We start from the raw sequence: 19895 nt of genomic DNA on the forward strand, positions 1-19895 counted from the left end.
CTTAGTATTTAGATAATTGGTTGTGACCTTGGGTTGTTGGGGAAGTTTTCATATTGAAGGAAGCAGAGTGTCAACAGCTTGCACTGTATTTCTTGGCAACAATGTGCTTTGTGTGCACCTGGGGCTGTCTGCAATCAGAATCTAAGAGCTTACACTTAGTCATTTCACCCTGAAACCCATCCTGTGTTCATGCACTGCTTTATTAGTGTGGTCTATAGTGTAGCAATGGGACAGTCACCATAGTTGGATGAGGGGTGAACAGGCAGAGTAGATTCACTCACTTTCAGTCTACCAATTGTAGCTAGATTTCAGTAGTGAAGAATAATGTTGCTGCTATTTTATTTTCTCCTTCTTACTGAAAAGACAAACTAGGAAGAAAACACCAAATAATTTGGTTATATACATTATATTATATAATTATACATTATATTATATAATTATACATTATATTATATACATTATACATTATATTATATAATTATACATTATATTATATACATTATACATTATATTATATAATTTAGTTATACATATATATTATATGTGGTGTAATTTTAGAGTTAAGATTTCCTTTGAGACACATCCATTGTAACTATTAGAGGCTCAATTAATATTTGCCTTTGAACAAATGAACTAAACCCAAAAAGATATTTCAAAACAAATTGTTGATGATATAACTATTTGAGCTGTTCTACTTTACAGAGCAAGAAGTTGATTACTCTTTGGCAAAACCAGTCAAGTTGCCTTATTTTTATATTAAGGCCAGACATGCCATGGTGATACAGCTTTTCCGTAAGTAGTGCAGGAAAATTTCCTCTTACCTTACTCTTACTCCGCACCCATCATAGTGTTTTTTACATGATAGGTGTTTAGGAAGTGTTTGTAGAATGAGACAAGAAGTCTGTTCTACCACATTTCATTGCACTCATGGTCAGGCCTGGCAAATCTTGAAAAAGTGATTTTTTCATGACTGTAATAATCTCATGTGGATTTTTTCATAATACGCTTTACATCCACATATGTTCACTCTCTTCTAGTGCTATCTCTTAGTAGTCATTCCTTTGCTAACACTGATTAGAATTTTTAAAAAGTCCTGTATTTTTTAAAATTTATTTTTAATTGAAGGATAATTACTTTATAATATTGTATTGGTTTCTGCCATACAGCAACATGAATCAGCCATGAGTATACATATGTCCTCTCTTTCTTGAACCTCCCTCCTGCCTCCCACCCCACCCCACCCCTCTAGGTCATCACAGAGCACGGGTTTGAGCTCCCTGAGTCACACAGCAAATTCCCACCGGCTGTCTATTTTACATATGGTAGTGTATACGTTTCTATGCTACGCTCTCCATTCATCCCACCCTCTCCTTCCCTCCTTGTAGTTCACAAGTTCTTTCTTTATGTCTGCGTCTCCATTGTTGCCCTGCAAATAGGGAAAAGTCTTATATTTTTAATGTGGTATTTGATGCTTTTTTCTGTCTATTCTTCTTATCATCTAAATAACTTAAATTTGATGTTTTTTACCTTTACCCAGGTTAAAATTTATCACCTATTGGGAATAAAATTTGTAGTTTTTTGACTGATTACTAACATTTATAAAAGAGCAATTTGGGAAGGGTTTTCATGCATGTTACCTTGTTTGCTGTCTCAGCTTCACTGTAAGGTAGGTAGCCAGCTAAAGTAAGTGATAGAGATAGATTAATTGACTGTGTCAAAGTTACACAGCTAGTTAAGTGACAGAACTCTGAGGCCAGTGTTCTTTTTGCTGATTCTAAACTGTCTCTGGATATTATGTTTTAAAAAGTGACACAATCTATTTGCTTTCATTAACTTTTATTAGAACTGACTTTCAATTTCGATTCAAGGAAATCATGAGGAAGTGACACTGTCCTCAGTGGAGATAATACAATTTCAGAGGTTGATTTTGAGAGAGAGATATATATATTTATATGTTTAATCATGTCATCATAATTCTCTTGTCTAGGGCCCTGTGTCTTAAGACATCCTTAGCTCAATAATCTGTTTCTGATATAAACAGATGGTGAGAAAACAGTGATTCCCAGATTTGTTATTGCTGCTGTGGTAATTTGATGTTTTACAGATAAGAATTTTGACTGATGGGAGTTTCATCTGGAGGTCATATGTTTCAGGGGGCTCATATCGTTTAGATTTGGACGTGTGCTTGCAGTTGAATCAGGAAGGCTGTTGTAAACAAGAACTTGGCCGGCATTATCATTAAGCCTTGGATCTTCATGTAGCTGTTCCTTTAACTATTGAAAGAAAAATCGTTCATTTTTGAGATAGAAAATTTGAAGCTTTTTGAACTGGTCTTTTCCCCTCTCATCCTGAATAACCATCACAGTGATAAGCATTTATATACAGGCAGAAAAGTTGAAAGGCAAAAGGTATTAAATCTTCCAGGGAATAAGAACCTTTGTGTCATATAATACATTGAAAAGAAACAAGTTATGAGATTTTAACAGATCTAATTGTCGTGTGACTCCCACAATGAATATGAGGAGAATAAAATGATGCCTTGAGGGATTTTTGCAGTGGTTTAAATCAGATGGTCAGGAAGCCACAGTTAGAATTGGACATGGAACAACAGACTGGTTCCAGATAGGAAAAGGAGTACGTCAGGCTGTATATTGTCACCCTGCTTATTTAATTTATATACAGAGTACATCATGAGAAATGCTGGGCTGGAGGAAGCACAAGCTAGAATCAAGATTGCCGGGAGAAATATCAATAACCTCAGATAGTCAGACGATACCACCCTTATGGCAGAAAGCAAATAAGAAATAAAGAGCCTGTTGATGAAAGTGAAAGAGGAGAGTGAAGAAGTTGGCTTAAAGCTCAACATTCAGAAAACTAAGATCATGGCATTTGGTCCCATCACTTCATGGCAAATATATGGGGAAACAGTGAAACAGTGTCAGACTTTATTTCTTTGGTCTCCAAAATCACTGCAGATAGTGATTGCAGCCATGAAATTAAAAGATGTTTACTCCTTGGGAGAAATGTTATGACCAACCTAGACAGCATATTAAAAAGCAGAGACATTACTTTGCCAGCAAAGGTCCATCCAGTCAAGGCTATGGTTTTTCCAATAGTCATGTATGGATGTGAGAGTTGGGACTATGAAGAAAGCTGAGCGCTGAAGAACTGATGCTTTTGGACTGTGGTGTTGGAGAAGACTCTTGAGAGTCCCTTGGACTGCAAGGAGATCCATCCAGTCAATCCTCAAGGAATGTCCTCAAGTCCTGAATATTCATTGGAAGGACTGATGCTGAAGCTGAAACTCCAATACTTTGGCCACCTGATGCGCAGAGCTGACTCATTGGAAAAGATCCTGATGCTGGGAAAGATTGGTAGCAGGAGGAGAAGTGGATGACAGAGGATGAGATGGTTGGATGGCATCACTGACTTGATGGACATGGGTTTGGGCGGACTTCGGGAGTTGGTGATAGATAGGGAAGCTTGGCGTGCTGCAGTCCACAGGGTCACTAAGAGTCGGAGACAACTGAACGACTGAACTGAAATCAGTTGAAACACAAATTTTGTTTTTATTTGTTAGCCTTATTTCTTTAGTATTAATCGTGTTTCATTTTCCATATTCCTTATGTTTTTGATTAATGTTTTTTGGTCATCAGTTTGAAAGGAGTTACTTTTTATTGCCTTCTGAAATCTGAAGTGTACCTATATCACAGGTTTTCTAATTTGTGTTAAAGACAGCAGAGGTCATTAAAATCTGATAGTAAGCTCTCTTTTTCCAGAGGCACATTTGAGAAACAAAAACAAACAAAGGAAACTTTAGTGTTCTGAGTGATGGCATTAATTCAGGTATGTCTATTCTAAATGTTAATCACTGACAGAATTATTTGAAATGTTTTAGCATTCACTTGTCCCTCACAAGCCACGCTTTTTAGAAAAGAGAACTTTAGTATAAAGTGCCCTCTCTGTGGTGATTGTAAAGTGGCTTCACCTATGGTAAACACTGATGTTGCTCTGTTAAGAGGAACTAGCTAGCTCTTCAGAATACTTTGCGGAAGTGAAAACTGCTTTTCATACTGAAACCATTGGGGAATGGTTGAGGGGAGGCTTCAAACTGTTAAAAAATATGTGGCTAAAAGTATATGAGTATAGTATTTCAAGTATATGAATATTACTACAAAAATTATAATAATACAGAATACAATTTCTTTCTACACCAAGTGAAGTGTGTTGATACAATATTCCACTTAAAAAGGCTTTCAAAGAAGAAGTCAGGGTTATGAACCATATGGGAGTCTATCTAAGACTTGTAGATTCTAGAAAGCAAAAAAAAGTTGAGAGATAGTGGGGATGGGTGTCTAGGTAAGGCACGAGAAAATGGTACCTGAGGAAGGTGCTAGTTGGCTAAAATGAAAGGAAAAACTTGTTGGGAGTGCCTGTTAGGAGAATGTAGGAATCTTCACTGAAAGAACACTCAGTTGAAGGCAAGGAGAATAGCTTGGACCTGAAGATGTATTTGTGAATTTTGAACCCAGAGCTAAGAGAAAAATATAGAGTTGAAAGCTTTTATGCGGCCTAAGATCAGAAATAAATATGAAAGAAGAAATACCATCTCCTAGGAAGAACAGATCAGAAACAGAAAGAAATCAGGTATGTTTTCAACCCAAGACCCACTAATTGAATGGAATTGTAGGTATTTAACTTGCCTGTATATGGTGTGTGCCCTTCTGATGTCTTTACACTGTAGTGAAAGCATACATTGATTTACTCTTTATTTACATTCCATCAGTGATACTTGTAATATCTGTGTCTAGAAAAGAAGAGGCCAGCCTCATAATTCCGTGAATAGCCACACTGCAGTAGTATCCAGTGTATATGTCTATGGGAAGCTGATCTTGAGGCTTTATGATTGGAGAATTACCAGTGTCATTGTAGCTTATCAAAAAGCCCCACCAGATACATGTAAAGGACACATGTTTAAAAAGTATATAAGAACTAATCTACAGAAGATTGCCTTTAAAAGTGTTATTATTTCTATTTTATTTTTGGATTCATTAGTAATTATGTTAGTGAGACATAATTCTTAGTGACTAAAGATGACAATTGTTTTCTTCTGTTTTCAGTATTGGAATCTGTTTTCAGATTCAAACCTGTTAGGAAAAACTCATGAGTAATTACTTTGTGTCCCTATTAATATGAAGAATCATGCATAAAATGTAGGTGCATGCCTCTCTCTAAAATGAACAAGGAAATAACAATTCCCTGGTTCTGTTAGTTGTTACAAAACATAGTTGCTCAGTTACTATCCTGTACTTTAGGTAAAAAAAAAAAAAATCTTCATTATTGATTCTAAGCAAAATCATTTAGAAATTAAAGTCTACCATGTACTAAACCATGATATTTTAAAAGGGTATGTTTCTTCAATCTGAAAACTTTCTGATTAGGAAACAAAAATATGACATTTGTTTGGTCCCTCAGTACTCAAACAAGAAGTTTCTCTTTTGGTGAGATACCTTAATCTTTGTATACATTTTTATAGGAATAATTTAAAGTAAGGGGAAGCAGCTCCCAGTCTCCTGATTTTTTTTTTTTAATCAAAACTTTGGTTTTCAACCCTGGTTTTTCTTTAGAATCACTTTTTAAAATTACCAATATGGTGAGACCCCCAGAGATTCTGATATATTACTGATTTGAAGTGGGGCTCAATAATGGTTGGTTCCATAGGTAATTCATACAGCACTGAGTAAGTGCGGTAATTGATACATATTGACATACAGCACTGTATAAGTGTAAACATAATGATTTGATTGGTGTATATCATGAAAAAGTTTAGTGAACTTTAACATCTCATAAAGATACAAAATTAAAGACATAGAAAAACTTTTTCCCTTGTGATAAGAACTCTTAGAATTTACTCTCTTCCATATAAAATGTATGGCAGTCTTATTTATATTTCTGTAATGTTGTACATTGCATCATTAGTACTTATTTATCATATATAACTGGAAGTTTGGACCTTTTCACCACCTTCATCGAATTCACCCAACCCCGTCTCTGGTAACCACACATCTGATCTCTTTCTCTGTAAGTTTTTTTTTTTTGGTTTTTGAAGTATGATTGACCTACAATGCTGTATTGGTTCCTATAACACAACATTATTGTTGTTTACTCACTAAGTCATGTCCAATTCTTTTGAGCCTGAGCACAAAAGGTACGTTATGTTATATCACACATTAAATACTTTTTCTACAACAGACTTTAAGGATATATTACGCTGTTCAGTTCAGTTCAGTTGAGTCGCTCAATCATGTCCGACTCTTTGTGACCCCATGAACCACAGCACACCAGTCCTCTCTGTCCATCACCAACTCCCAGAGTCCACCCAAACCCATGTCCATTGAGTCAGTGATGCCATCCAACCATCTCTTCCTCTGTCGTCCCCTTCTCCTCCTGCCCTCAATCTTTCCCAGCATCAGGGTCTTTTCAAATGAGTCAGCTCTTCACATCAGGAGGCCAAAGTACTGGAGTTTCAATATCAGTCCTTTCAGTGAACACCCAGGACTGATCTACTTTAGGATGGACTGGTTGGATCTCCTTGCAGTCCAACAGACTCTCAAGAGTCTTCTTCAACAAAACAGTTCAAAAGCATCAGTTCTTCAGGGTCATCTTTCTTTAAAGTCCAACTCTCACATCCATACATGACCACTGGAAAAACCATAGCCTTGACTAGACAGACCTTTCTTGGCAAAGTAATGTCTCTGCTTTCTAATATGCCGTCTAGGTTGGTCATAACTTTCCTTCCAAGGAGTAAGCGTCTTTTCATTTCACAGCTGCACTCACCATCTGCAGTGATTTTTGAGCCCCCTAAAATAAGGTCAGCCACTGTTTCCCCATCTATTTGCCATGAAGTGATGGGAATGGATGCCATGATCTTAGTTTTCTGAATGTTGAGCTTTAAGCCAACTTTTTCACTCTCCTCTTTCACTTTCATCAAGAGGCTCTTTAGTTCTTCTTCACTTTCTGCTATAAGGGTGGTGTCATCTGCATATCTGAGGTTATTGATATTTCTCCTGGCAATCTTGATTCCAGCTTGTGCTTCTGCCAGCCTAGTGTTTCTCATGATGTAGTCTGCATAGAAGTTAAATAAACAGGGTGACAATATACAGCCTTGACGTACTCCTTTTCCTCCTTGGAACCAGTCTGTTGTTCCATGTCCAGTTCTAACTGTTGCTTCCTGACCTGCATACAGGTTTCTCAAGAAGCAGATCAGGTGGTCTGGTACTCCCATCTCTTTCAGAATTTTCCACAGTTTATTGTGATCCACACAGTCCAAGGCTTTGGCATAGTCAATAAAGCAGAAATAGATGTTTTTCCAGAATTCTCTTGCTTTTTTGATGATCCAGTGGATGATGGCAATTTGATCTCTAGTTCCTCTACCTTTTCTAAAACCAGCTTGAACATCTGGAAGTTCATGGTTCACATGTTGCTAAAGCCTGGCTTGGAGAAATTCGAGCATTATTTCCTAGCGTGTGAGATGAGTGCAATTGTGCGGTAGTTTGAGCATTCTTTGTCATTATCCTTCTTTGGGATTGGAATAAAAACTGACCTTTTCCAGTCCTGTGGCCACTGCTGAGTTTTCCAAATTTGCTGGCATATTGAGTGCAGCACTTTCACAGCATCATCTTTCAGGATTTGAAATAGCTCAACTGGAATTCCATCACCTCCACTAGCTTTGTTTGTAGTGATTCTTCCTAAGGCCCACTTGACTTCACATTCCAGGATGTCTGGCTCTAGATGAGTGATCATACCATCATGATTATCTGGGTCATGAAGATCTTTTTTGTACAGTTCTTCTGTGTATTCTTACAATCTCTTCTTAATATCTTCTGCTTCTGTTCAGTCCATACCATTTCTTTCCTTTATTGAGCCCATCTTTGCATGAAATGTTCCCTTGGTATCTCTACTTTTCTTGAAGAGATTTTCCAGTTCAGTTCAGTCGCTCAGTCGTGTCCACTCTTTGCGACCCCATGAACCTCAGCACACCAGGCCTCCCTGTCCATCACCAACTCCCGGAGTCCACCCAAACCCATGTCCATTGTGTTGGTGATGCCATCCAACCATCTCATCCTCTGTCGTCCCCTTCTCCTCCTGCCCCCAATCCCTCCCAGAATCAGGGTCTTTTCAAATGAGTCAGCTCTTTGCAACACCTGGCCAAGGTGTTGGAGTTTCAGCTTCAACATCAGTTCCTCCAATGAACACCCAGGACTGATCTCTTTTAGGATGGACTGGTTGGATCTCCTTGCAGTACAAGGGACTCTCAAGAGTCTTCTCCAGCACCACAGTTCAAAAGCATCAGTTCTTCTGCGCTCAGCTTTCTTTAATGTCCAACTCTTACATCCATACATGACTACTGGAAAAACCATAGCCTTGACTAGACGGACCTTTGTTGGTGAAGTAATTGAAAGGTTGTTGCTTAATCACAAAAAGATGCCAGGATTCTTGGCATCTGGAGGAGAAGAATTCAATCTGGGGCCAGAGACGAGGCTTGATCGCTCAGAACTTTTGTGTAATAAAGTTTTATTAAAGTATAAAGGAGATAGAGAAAGCTTCTGACATAGGCATCAGAAGAGGGCAGAAAGAGTACCTGCTTGCTAGTGTTAGCAATGGAGTTATATATTCTCCAAAGAATCCAAAGAATTTCTGGAGGTTGTAAAGACCTCACCAGACCTACTCCCATAATTTACATTTTAAGATAACAGAATTAGCCAGAAGGTTTATTGCAGAGACTGTCCTCAGGCAGTATACATTATTGTTATCTAATCCTAAGGAATGTAGAGGAAAAAAAAGTCTGTCCATTCGTCCTCCTTGATAATTCCAGACCCCTCTCTCCTTGGGGACCCCTGGACTTTTTATCAACCTGCCTGGAAATTACTCTCTCATAATGTCTCTGCTTTTTAATATTCTGTCTGGGTTGTTCATAACTTTCCTTCTAAGGAGCAAGGGTCTTTTAATTTCATGGCTGCGATCACCATCTGCAGTGATTTTGGAGCCCAGAAAAATAAAGTCAGCCACTGTTTCCACTGTTTCCCCATCTCTGTGCCATGAAATGATGGGACCGGATGCCATGGTCTTAGTTTTTTGAGTGTTGAAAAGCCAACTTTTTCACTCTCCTCTTTCACTTTCATCAAGAGGCTCTTTAGTTCCTCTTCACTTTCTGCCATAAAGGTGGTATCATTTGCATATCTGAGGTTATTGATATTTTTCCTGGCAATCTTGATTCCAGCTTGTGCTTCTTCCAGCCCAGCATTTCTCATGATGTACTCTGCATATAAGTTAAATAAGCAGGGTGACAATATACAGCCTTGACGTACTCCTTTTCCTCCTTGGAACCAGTCTGTTGTTCCATGTCCAGTTCTAACTGTTGCTTCCTGACCTGCATACAGGTTTCTCAAGAGGCAGGTCAGGTGGTCTGGTACTCCCATCTCTTTCAGAATTTTCCACAGTTTATTGTGATCCACACAGTCCAAGGCTTTGGCATAGTCAATGAAGCAGAAATAAATATTTTTCCAGAATTCTCTTGCTTTTTTGATGATCCAGATGATGTTGGCAATTTGATCTCTGGTTCTTCTGTCTTTTCTAAAACCAGCTTGAACATCTGGAAGTTCATGGTTCACATGTTGCTAAAGCCTGGCTTGGAGAATTTCGAGCATTATTTCCTAGCGTGTGAGATGAGTGCAATTGTGTGGTAGTTTGAGCATTCTTTGTCATTGTCCTTCTTTGGGATTGGAATGAAAACTGACCTTTTCCAGTCCTGTGGCCACTGCTGAGTTTTCCAAATTTGCTGGCATATTGAGTGCAGCACTTTCACAGCATCATCTTTCAGGATTTGAAATAGCTCAACTGGAATTCCATCACCTCCACTAGGTTTGTTTGTAGTGATGCTTTCTAAGGCCCACTTGACTTCACATTCCAGGATGTCTGGCTCTAGTTGAGTGATCACACCATCGTGATTATCTGGGTCATGAAGATCTTTTTTGTACAGTTCTTCTGTGTATTCTTGCCACCTCTTCTTAATATCTTCTGCTTCTGTTAGGTCCATATCATTTCTGTCCTTTATCGAGCCTATCTTTGCATGAAATATCCCCTTGGTATCTCTAATTGTCTTGAAGAGATCTCTAGTCTTTCCCATTCTGTTGTTTTCCTCTATTTTTATTGCACTGATCACTGAAGAAGGCTTTCTTATCTCTCCTTGCTATTCTTTGGAACTCTGCATTCAAATGCTTATATCTTTCCTTTTCTCCTTTGCTTTTTGCTTCTCTTCTTTTCACAGCTATTTGTAAGGCTTCCTCAGACAGCCATTTTGCTTTTTTGCATTTCTTTTCCATGAGATGGTCTTGATCCCTGTCTCCTGTACAATGTCACGAACCTCATTCCATAGTTCATCAGGCACTCTATCTATCAGATCTAGGCCCTTAAATCTATTTCTCATTTCCACTGTATAATCATAAGGGATTTGATTTAGGTCATTCCTGAATGGTCCAGTGGTTTTCCCTACTTTCTTCAATTTAAGTCTGAATTTGGTAATAACGAGTTCATGATATGAGCCACAGTCAGCTCCTGGTCTTGTTTTTGCTGACTGTATAGAGCTTCTCCGTCTTTGGTTGCAAAGAATATAATCAATCATATTTCAGTGTTGACCATCTGGTGATGTCCATGTGTAGAGTCTTCTCTTGTGTTGTTGGAAGAGGGTGTTTGCTATGACCAGTACATTTTCTTGGCAAAACTCTATTAGTCTTTGCCCTGCTTCATTCCGTATTCCAAGGCCAAATTTGCCCGTTACACCAGGTGTTTTTGACTTCCTAGTTTTGCGTTCCAGTCCCCTATAATGAACAGGACATCTTTTGGGGGTGTTAGTTCTAAAAGGTCTTGTAGGTCTTCATAGAACCGTTCCACTTCAGCTTCTTCAGTGTTACTGGTTGGGGCATAGACTTGGATTACTGTGATATTGAATGGTTTGCCTTGGAAACGAACAGAGATCATTCTGTCGTTTTTGAGATTGCATCCAAGTACTGCATTTCAGACTCTTTTGTTGACCATGATGGCCACTCCATTTCTTCCTAGTGATTCCTGCCCGCAGTAGTAGATATAATGGTCATCTGAGTTAAATTCACCCACTCCAGTCCATTTGAGTTCGCTGATTCCTAGGATGTCAACATTCACTCTTGCCATCTCCTGTTTGACCACTTCCAATTTGCCTTGATTCATGGACCTGACGTTCCAGGTTCCTATGCAATATTGCTCTTTATAGCATCAGACCTTGCTTCTATTATCAGTTACATCCACAGCTGGGTATTGTTTTTGCTTTGGCTCCATCCCTTCATTCTTTCTGGAGTTATTTCTCCACTGATCTCCAGTAGCATATTGGGCCCCTACCGACCTGGGGAGTTCCTCTTTCAGTATCCTATCATTTTGCCTTTTCATACTGTTAATGGGGTTCTCAAGGCAAGAATACTGAAGTGGTTTGCCATTCCCTTCTTCAGTGGACCACATTCTGTCAGATCTCTCCACCATGACTTTCCCATCTTGGGTTGCCCCATGGGCATGGCTTAGTTTCATTGAGTTAGACAAGGCTGTGGTCCTATTGTGATTAGGTTGACTAGTTTTCTGTGAGTATGGTTTCAGTGTGTCTGCCCTCTGATGCCCTCTTGCAACACCTACCATCTTACTTGGGTTTCTCTTACCTTGGGCTTGGGGTATCTCTTCACCACTGCCCTTCCTGACCTTCAATGTGGGATAGCTCCTCTAGGCCCTCCTGCATCCACGCAGCCACAGCTCCTTGGATGTGGGCTTCGTCCTCCCTGCCGCCGCCCCTGGCTTCGGGCGTGGGGTAGCTCCTCCCGGTTGCTGCCCCTGACCTCGAATAGTGATTCTTTTATATGCATTTCAAAATTATCACCACAGTAAGTCTAGTTATAATATGTCACCATGCAAGCATATTACATAATTATGGATTCATTCATTTTGCAACAGGAAGTTTATACCTTTTAATCTACCTCACCTTTTTTTTTTTTTTTTTTGACGCCTCTGCTGCTAAGCCCCTATGGCCACCACCTATTTATTTTCTATATCTGTAACTTGCTTCCGTTTTGTTCTTTTTGTTCATTTGTTTTGTTTTTTAGGTCACACATATAAGTAAAATCATATGGTATTTGTTTTTCTCTGACTTACTTTACTTAGCATAATACCCTGTAGGTCCATCCATGTGTTGAAAGTGGCAAATTTTCATTCTTTTTTTTTATAGCTGAGTAGTATTCTATTGTATATGTATACCACATCTTCTTTATCCATTCGTCTATTGATGGTTGCTTAGTTTGCTTCCATATCTTGGCTATGATAAGTAATGCTGCAATAAGCAAAGGGATACATTTATTTTTTTTGTATTTAGTGTTTTTTCTTACTTTGAATAAATGCCTATTAGTGGAATTGCTGGATCATTTGGTATTTCTTTTTTTTTTTTTTAAGGAAACTTATAGTGTTTTCCATAGGTAACATGTAGTTAGAATGAGAACCACTGCCTTGGAAGCATTCAGGTTAATTTTCTTTTGTCTTCATATAAAATCAGAAGGGGAAAGAGGAAGAAAAAGATGCCCTGGATCATTAGCTTATTTTAAGGGATCATGGTAAGGGAGCAGGTGAAGGCACCCCATGTAGCAGGGCTGTTATCGAGTACTGGAAGTAATGTTTGTGTTGAATGCTGCAGTGTGCTGGCATTTCTTGCTGGAAGTGAAGGAATAATTGATTATTTCTGCTTTTGTTTTGCTTGACTTTGAGTAAAAAGTTGACCGTCTCCTGCTTTCTTCATCGTTTTAGGACAAAAAATTTCTGTACCATGGGTATCAGGCAATCTGTCAGAAAAATATGTGAATGGAACAGATTTGTGTGTATCCCTTCAAACCAGTGAAGTCACAGTCATTCCTTTTGCTTTCTGGCTAAGCTATGGCAGTGCAATCGCTGGTAATTTTATAAGAAAATTATTTCAAAACAACAAGTGAGCCCCCCAAAAAGCCATTAGAGAGAGAGAGAGAGGACACATCTGGCTTATATTGTGTCTCTTTAAAAAAAAAAAAAAATCTATGAGAAGGGTTTAAAATCTTTAAAGAAAGCTTGCTTTGTCATTATGCTGTTTCTGTATCACTTTGTTATTACCCTGTCTGTAACTTTTCTAATATAAACTTTATTGTGCACGTCTAAATTAACTAATTTGTGAGTACATATTTAGTGAATGCATTCCTTGTGTATGGAGCTGTTTAAAGCCTCTGAAAAGAAGAATAAAGATCTGTCATGTTAATACCAATTCTGGACACTCTGTGCCTGAATTAGCTTTTTTCTCCCAACCCAGAGGAGTATATAGTCTAACTGGTATACTGTTAGATATTGCCACCTTGGAGTTAATTTGTTAAACACTCATTTCATCCAACATATCCTGTTGCACACTGCCATGCTGAAGGAAGGAGAACACCCCAGAAATGGTGATTCTTTCTCACTGATGACAGTATATATCGTACCAAAGATCTAATGGGTGTTTTCCAGTGGAAAGGAAGAAATCTATTTTTTTTTTTTGCCAATCAACTGGGGAAAGATTCTTGATGTTCCTAGAACAGGGATGATGCAATTAATTTTTATGGAAACATACACTCATTTGTTAGTAAAGTATGCTAGAATGTACATTCTGCTCATTATGTTCTAGTCCACTAGCCTCTAAGCTGCATCTGGGCAGGGATTTTATCTCTTTTTTTCACTACTGTATCCTCAACAAAAATTAAATGTTTTACATTTTGATGAAATCATTTATTTACTTTTTAACTCTTTCATTCTTCTTACCACTTATTTTGCTTTGTAATTATATAATCCACTTACAGTTTTCTCCATAGGGCTGAATACAGTAATCTTCTACAGTTTATTAAAAGTGTTAATCACTAAGTCATGTCCGACTCTTTGCGACTGTGTGGACTGTAGCCCTCCAGGCTCCTCTTTCCATGGAATTCTCCAGGCAAGAATACTAGAGTAGGTAGTCATTCCCTTCTCCATGGGATCTTTCCAACTCAGGGTTGGAACTAAGGTCTCCTGCATTATAGGCAGATCCTTTACCATCTGTGCCACTAGGAAGGCCCTCACAATTTATTAAAGATGTAGTAAAGCCGATGATTTGTGAATAATCTATGAATTAATTTTATAGAGAATAACAGTTAAAAAAATAATGTCTTAAACATTAGTGTTGAGTATTTCTCTTATAATAAGCCTTTATAAGAGTTTAAATATGATTTTAAAACATTCCAACACATGTAGTCACAGAGATAAACGTATTAGAGAATTCCATTCAGAGTCATACTAGTTTACTCGCATTTCAAAACACTTAATCATAGTGTAAAAATTTTTATGGGATAATTTTAAATTATTCACCTAGTGAGTTTAAACCTTTTATTTTCAGAAACTCAAATTTCAGATCATTTTAGGATCATATATTTTGTAAAATGTTATATACTAGCATCTGGTTATGGTCAACATCTACCAGAAAAGTCAATACCGAATTTCTTTAAGATCTGTGGTTCAGAAAAATGTTCTGGTTTTATTTGTAGCAGCCTATATAAATAACTGCTATAAACTTAGCAACTCACAATATTTGAGAATTCCTTTAACCCCGCTGAACAGATGTTAATAAGAAAATTAGTTTTTTTTTTTCTGTTATCTAACATTGTTCTCACCTAAAGATATACAAAATATTGATGTGTAGAATCATACATACAGTTTTAGAAATTGTTGTCATTGTTCAGTTGCTTAGTTGTGTCTGACTCTTTGCAAACCCATGGGTTTCAGCATGCCAGGCTTCCCTGTCCTTCACTATCTCCTGGAGTTTGCTCAAACTTATATATCCAGTGAGTCGATGATTCCATCCAACCATCTCATCCTCTGTCACCCCCTTCTCCTCCTGTCCTCAATCTTTTCCAGCATCAGGGTTTTTTCCAATGACTCGGCTCTTTGCATCAGGTAGCCAAAGTAGTGGAGCTTCAGCTTCAGCATCAGCGCTTCCATTGAATATTCAGGACTGATGTCCTTTAGGATGCACTGGTTGGATCTCCTTGCAGTCCAAGGGACTCTCAAGAGTCTTCTCCAACACCACAGTTCAGAAGCATCAATTCTTTGGTGCTCAGGCTTCTTTATAGTCCAACTCTCACATCTGTATATGACTACTGGAGAAACCATAGCTTTGACTAGACAGACCTTTGTTGGCAAAGTGACGTGTCTGCTTTTTATTATGCTATCTAGGTTTGTCATAGCTTTTCTTCCAAGGAGCAAGTGTCTTTTAATTTCATGGCTGCAATCACCACCTGCAGTGATTTTGGAGCCCAAGAAAATAAAATCTATCACTGTTTCAATTTTTCCCACATCTGTTTGCCATGAAGTGATGGGACCAGAAATGAAGAGGCTCTTAGAAATAATCTAGCCTTATTTTTGGCATCTTTATTATAGATTATAATTTTATAAAAAACTTACTGATATGTTTATGGAGAGATTTTTAACTACGTTTTTCATGCCTTAATATTTTTGTATTAGCCTTCTTGGTCAGATTTTACCAAGAGTCCCACTGAGAGATCTGAGTCATTTGTTCCAGTTTGCAGTTAACATAAGGAAGAAAATAAATTGAGGTCTTAACCATTTTGATGCTCCTTTGAAAAGAAGGCCCTGAATAAGGTCCACAACCTATTATAACTGATGTTTAAAAATATTTTTACAACACAGGAAATTCACTTTTCATTTAGTAGGATAGTGCCTTCAAGTAGGTCTTTGAGAAAAAATGAAAGTGACTACATTTTAATTTTTTGGCTACACTATGTGGCATGTGGGATCTTAGCTCCCCAACCAGGGATCACACCTGTGCTGCTTGCATTGAGAGTGTGGAGTCTTGACCACTGGACTGCCAGGAAGTCCTGATTTTAATTTTAAAGAGTAATTTCGAGAACCCTGCCCCTTCTCAATTCTGATGTGGGCTGCCTGAGGTCTGACAGGGTTTGTTTGCTCCTCCATCTATTTAGTTATCTTACCACTGCCTCCTGTCATCCTTGGAGAAGCACAGTTTCAAGGTCTAATAGGTATGTGTGTGTATGAGTGTATGTGTTTTTAATATCTGGTCTACCCTTGCATCTTTTTGGAGCCACCTTTTTAATTTAAATGGTCATCCTAAATTTTAGGGGCTTCACTGGAGTATAGCGTTTTGCCCTAGATTGTAAATTACTCTAAGGTGGGTGTCTTAACCTATGTACTATGATGTTTGAATCAGATAATTCTTTGTTCTAAGGGACTTTCTCGTGTAGTGGAGGATATTTAGCAGTGTTTTTGTTCTTCTCCACTAGTGGTATTTTCCTCCCCCATTTTTGACAACCATGAATGTCTCCAACATTGCCAAATGTCCTGTGGGGGGCAAAAGTCGGATTGAGAATCACACACGTGTGCCTCCTAATTATATATAATGTGTAAGAATAAAAGCCCAATAAATTTTTACTGAATTGCAATAGTGACTTTATTTTAAGGCCCAATTATACTATGAAGAAATGTTTATTTTATAGCTTGTGTATACCAACAAATATGTAAATACTTGGAGAAGTCTAGGAAAACTTGGAAGTCTAATCCAAGTATTATATAAATAAATGAGCTAGCTTTGGGTATCTATTAAAACAGTGTTAAATTCCACGTTTAGTTTTCCATTTGTGTCTGTTATACAGTTATGGAAACTGTTCCAGTTTTTTCTTTCTGTAAAATAGGGATAATATCTATTTCACAGTTTTGTTGTGAGGGTCCAATTAGATGATTGGTATAATAGGCTGCTGCTGCTGCTAAGTCACTTCAGTCGTGTCCGACTCTGTGCGACCCCATAGACAGCAGCCCACCAGGCTCCCCCGTCCCTGAGACCCAGTTAAAAGGCCGATGCCTTTGGTGGGTGTAGTTTGATGGTACTACACCGTCTATTTTACTATTTGCATTCTGATTTACATAAAGGATTTCTAGGGGATGGAAAACCTACTAGAAATCTCCCCACAGGTAGCATTGTATATATATGTGAGCTTTAAAGATGTTCCATAGAGACTCCATATAGATTTCTTGATATATTTCTTTGTAGAGTAGATTGCAAAAAGGAACAGTGGTTGAGAGAGTATTAACCTTACTGTGAGATCCTGTTTCAGTTAGGGTAGTCTGCAGTGACAGTGTTAGTCACTCAGTCATGTCCAACTCTTTGTGCCCCCGGGGATTGTAGCCTGCCAGGCTCCTCTGTCCATGGAATTCTCCAGTCAAGAGTACTAGAGTGGATACCATTCCCTTCTCCAGGGGATCTTCCTGACTCAGGGATCAAACCTGGATCTCCTGCATTGCAGTCAGAATCTTTACCATCTGAGCCACCAGGGAAGCCCCTGTCTGCAGTAACAAATCCAAAAATTTAATAGCTGGTTCAGTAAAGCTTATTTCCTTATTACATAATAGTTGTGGCTGCTTCAGGTTGGCAAGCATTAATTCAGAAATTGAGGCTTCTTGCATCTCATGGAGTTACTATCCCCATCATAAACTTCATTGTTATCCAGATGGTAGAAGAGGTCAGGGTGTAGAAGAGTCATCTGTCCTCTCCTAAAAGCAATGATTTGGAAGTGACAAATGAATTCTGCTCATAGTCTATTGTTCTTCCTTTGGTTTAATGGTCACACGTACCCCTGTGCAGACTGAGAAAGAATGGATTTGACTCTTCCTTAGACTCTTTCCCCAAAGAAAGAGGATGCTGCTTACTGTCTTGACAAGGAATGCCCTCTAGTATTCAGGTGTGCAGAGATCCTTACCTCTTGACAACAAGATGTGATTGTTTTCCAGTGCTACCAGTGGGGAGTTATTAGGGAATTTGTGGGCCCCTCTTTGATTACCACATCTCTAGACCCATCAGGGCTGGATCTGGATGACCTGTGATGGGAAGTAGAAATCAGGATTAGTCCATCCAGGAACTCTTGCATGTGTTCCTTTTGATTCCCGAGAAAAATGGAAACTTCTTTCTCGTGCCATCCTGCCAGGTGTCAGGCTTCTGGCAATCAAGCAGGTAGAGCTTAGAGTTGTTGGTCAAATGACTGGGAGCTTAGAATCATCAAGAGCCAATTGAAATGGGAGATGCATATATATCTATATATATCCCCCAATATAAATATTCATAGATGGGTGAAGTTTGAAAAATTCTGGTTACTTAGGTATAAAGAGACTGGAATTATGTGCATGACATATAGCCCCCTAGTGTAGTCTGGCTAGGTGAAGTGAAGGCTAGAGGGCAGAATGGCCTAGGAGGAAAGCAGTGCTCCTTACCAGATAGGGCAAATGGCTCTTCAGGGTTTTATAGGCATGGTCAGGTGGCCAGGAAGTTGTTTGACCATAGGAAAAACAGAAGACCTTTATATTAAATCATTTGTTTAATGAATGATAAATTTTGCTAAGAACCTGCCCATGCCAGAGCTTATACAAACATATTTAGCATTTTTGGTACTATATGTGCTGTAACAGTTCCAAGAATGTTAATATCAAAGGCTGTTTAGAGATACTTAATTTTGTACCTTTTTGCTTTAAGTGCCGTCTCATTTCTGAGCTTCTCCCATTGTGTTCTTTGCAACTTTGATAACTATCTCAGCTTTTAAATGAAAGGGAATTTGTTCTTTTACTTTTTCTTTTTTTTGGTTTCTGTCACTGAATTCCACTCATACTACATTTATAGCAAGCAGCAGGAGGGTCAAGCTGTATAACATATGTTGACACTTGTGTCTTTTAGTGTGGCTACCCAGTATTGACAGTGTACCTTGAGCAACAGTGGTATTTCCTGTAGTTAGTAAGTCTTGCAATAGTTTTTTTTCTTGTCTTCTCCTTTGGTTTATCTTAAAATATATAATCATAATACCTAGTTTAAAAAAATTTTTATATGCTGCTCTTTTGAAAGTTAAAACTATTTCATCAGGAAGAAATCCATCAAATTACAGAGTGATCATAGTATTTTATTTTGAATAACTCTCCTTGATAAGCATTGTATACATATATATTTCAGAGACTTTGGGGGAGATTTGAAGAAGTTCATTCTGAGCTGCCTTCTGTTGCTATACTAATATTTTTCAAATTTGAACATAAGCTGGAAGATTTAATGATAGAGTATTCTTACATTGATGTTTTATGTTTAGTTGTAATGTTATTTGTCTGTACAAGTATACAAGTCCCATTGATACCAGTATTGCACAGAGCTAGTAGAGAAAAATGATGGATTGAGTGATGTGCCTGACAGAAAGGCAGTCTGAGAAGAGAATTTTCCTCTTTGAACAGAATTCTCTTAACACTTGGTCTGAATTTTTTTTAAGATAACAATGCTGCTTTTCAGAATTTAGCCTTTTTCTGAAGATATTTTTCATATCAGCATATTTCATCCAAAATACCTCATGCTAAAGATTATGTTAAATTTAAAACAAGAATTATTAATATCTGAATTAAGCATATAGAATTAATTTTATACTTTTAAATGTGGAATTACAATAAAGCATTCTTTTATGAGGTTGATTTTTAGATTATCTTACAAGTAAAAGCATCTGAAAAATTTTGGCAAGCTTGATCTCTTTCAAAGTGAATATGACTTCCTTTTCTAGGAAATTCTGATGATTGTGGTCTTGTTTTGTGAACTAATTGTAGGGGCAAAGAAGCTGTTTTATGTTTTTATTTTTTAAAAACTGAGCAATCAAGTTAAAACCTACAATAATGTTTCAACAGTAATCACCATATAGATGTTCTTCTCCGTTTATCTCTATTTCTTCTATAACCAACTCCTTTTCTTTTAATTCCTTAAT

At 37.9% G+C, this 19895-nt stretch overlaps 1 protein-coding gene and 1 long non-coding RNA gene across 14 annotated transcripts in view; one reads left to right on the top strand and one right to left on the bottom strand.

The window, feature by feature from the left end:
- PPP1R9A (protein phosphatase 1 regulatory subunit 9A) overlaps window positions 1-19895 on the top strand; it is a 349347-nt gene that overhangs the window by 82111 nt on the left and 247341 nt on the right. The window lies entirely within an intron of this gene.
- The window catches only part of LOC132345066 (uncharacterized), a 40119-nt gene continuing 20406 nt past the window's right edge, over window positions 183-19895 (bottom strand). The window contains exon 4 of the long non-coding RNA XR_009494167.1: window positions 183-368. This is a non-coding gene — a long non-coding RNA (uncharacterized lncRNA). The remainder of the gene's footprint in view (window positions 369-19895) is intronic.

Source organism: Bos taurus, chromosome 4, assembly GCF_002263795.3.
Source record: "Bos taurus isolate L1 Dominette 01449 registration number 42190680 breed Hereford chromosome 4, ARS-UCD2.0, whole genome shotgun sequence".
In the NCBI taxonomy this organism is placed as follows: Eukaryota; Metazoa; Chordata; class Mammalia; order Artiodactyla; family Bovidae; genus Bos; species Bos taurus.